Genomic DNA, 2,044 nt, shown 5'->3' on the forward strand with positions numbered 1-2,044 from the left:
TTGCCTTCTATGTTGCCAGCAACGTTTCTTTGTCTTTGCCCCAAGTGCTGCCGGCGAGCGACTTGAGGACCTTGTTGCGGCTCTGTACTTTATTGACAACTGCGGTTGTGTGCGTGGAGTAGGAGAGCAGGCTATCGAAGGTGACCCCTTGTTTACAGTCGGTATTGGTGTGCCATCGACGTGTATACCTAACTCTAGCCTGACGTCCTTCGTCCAGGTGGTGAAGAGGGTCACCGTTGATTTCGTTGGGGAGAGTGTTAGGCTCCTTGCAGTGAAGAAGCCAGAAAGGCTGGAGAGATAGTCGTTCACTTTTGAGCAGAGGTCATCAATTCCATTCCCGGACGCCAAAATCGAGCAATCGTCAGCGTATGAGATCAGGGAAACTCCCTCAGGTGGTTGAGGAAGCTTCGAGATGTAGAAGTTAAATAGTAAGGGGGAGAGAACACCACCTTGTGGAACCCCTTGTTTAATCCTTCTTGGTTTCGAGGTTTGATCTCGGAAGATTACTGACGACTGTCAACCACTCATATAATTCGCCGACCATCGCTTCAGTCCCTGTGGGAGTGAGGAGGCCTCGATGTCTTCTAGTAGCGTGGAATGGCAGACGGTGTCAAACGTCTTTGACAAGTCCAGCGCTACTAGGACCGTTTTCTCACAGGGGCGGTTTCGATTTAGGCCGCGAGTTATTTGGGTGTTTATGGCGTTAAGTGCTGTTGTTGTGCTGTGCACTTTACGTGCTGGTGCTTCGCTGGGGTCAGGTGGCAGGTGAAGTATGGGAGTAGTAGGGCCTCAAGTGTCTTCGCGACCGGGGAAAGGAGCGTTATCGGGCGATAAGAGTCTCCTTTGTTGGCGGGCTTCCCCGGTTTCAGCAGTGGGACCACTCTCCCTGATTTCCACACATCAGGAATGATGAGAGTAGCCATGGACAGGTTGAGGACCTCCGTTAGGTAAGCTACTCCCTTAGGCCCTAAATGTTTTAGCATCAGCGTACAGATTCCGTCGGGTCCAATGGATTTGGAGGCTTTCGCCATCCCGATGGCCCCCTTCACTTCACAGCTGGTGAAAACAAGTGGTGCACTGTTTTTTGGCAGCTTGTGCAGCCTCCTTGGCCCTGTCTACCGAAGGGTGCAGTGTGAATTGCCTACTAAATAAGGCTGCGCATTTCTTCGGGTCCGACGAAGCGCGACCTTCGAAGGAGATTTCCACTCTGTCATCACGCTTCGTTGGGTTAGACAAGGACCCCACGGTTGACCAGAGCTTACTCACACCAGATGTGAAGTTACAGGCCTTCAAGTGCTCCTCCCACTTTTCCGCTTATTCTGATTTACCAGTTGCCGAATCTCCAAATTAAGGTCCCTCAGACGAGGGTCCCCGGGGTCGACCTGGCGTAGGTGGTCACGCTCATTTGCTAGTACAGCTGCTTCGGCCGGGGAATTTGGGCGGACTTCCGCGATACGTCCGGACGGGATGAAGCGAGCCGCTGCGGCAGTGACTACCCTGCGGAACTGGCGTTCGCCAGTATGTATGTTTGTGGGTGTGGGAAGGGCGGCGAAGCTGCTCTCGGTAACTTCCGCGAAGACGTCCCAATCAATGTTGAAGCTGGTGTAGGTTCGGTGGCCCGCGGGAGCAAAGTCGGTGGGCTTATTGATCGAGATGATTATGAGTAGATGGTCTGATGCTAGTGTTAGCATGGGTCGCCATGAAATGCTATTGATGAAGCCAGCGCTAGCAATTGTGAGGTCTGGCGAGCTGCTGCAGCTACCCATAATCCTGGTGGGGGCGTCGTCGTTCATGGTGCAGAATGTCGAATCGTCTATCTGCTCAGCCAAAAGGTTTCCCATACGATCATTGGCCAGGCTTGAGTGCCAGAGATCTGAGTAGCGCACCTATGTCAGGGTGATATCCTGCCGGGCAGCAGGTGACAGAGAGTATATACACGTTGCATATTTCGACCTCGACATCGCCTGACCGGACAGCTATGCCCTGTCATTCTAGGGTGGTGTCCGTCGGGTCGATGTCTTCTTCGATAAGCCGATACTGCACT

At 53.0% G+C, this 2,044-nt stretch overlaps 1 pseudogene; it reads right to left on the bottom strand.

Moving 5' to 3' along the window:
• Nucleotides 1-462: 462 nt before the first annotated feature.
• Nucleotides 463-1,841, bottom strand: LOC108374162 (uncharacterized; annotated as a pseudogene).
• Nucleotides 1,842-2,044: the final 203 nt, after the last annotated feature.

The sequence above is a fragment of the Rhagoletis zephyria genome, unplaced genomic scaffold (genome assembly GCF_001687245.7).
Source record: "Rhagoletis zephyria isolate East Lansing unplaced genomic scaffold, Rhagoletis_zephyria_1.1 Rzeph_scaffold_07418, whole genome shotgun sequence".
In the NCBI taxonomy this organism is placed as follows: domain Eukaryota; kingdom Metazoa; phylum Arthropoda; class Insecta; order Diptera; family Tephritidae; genus Rhagoletis; species Rhagoletis zephyria.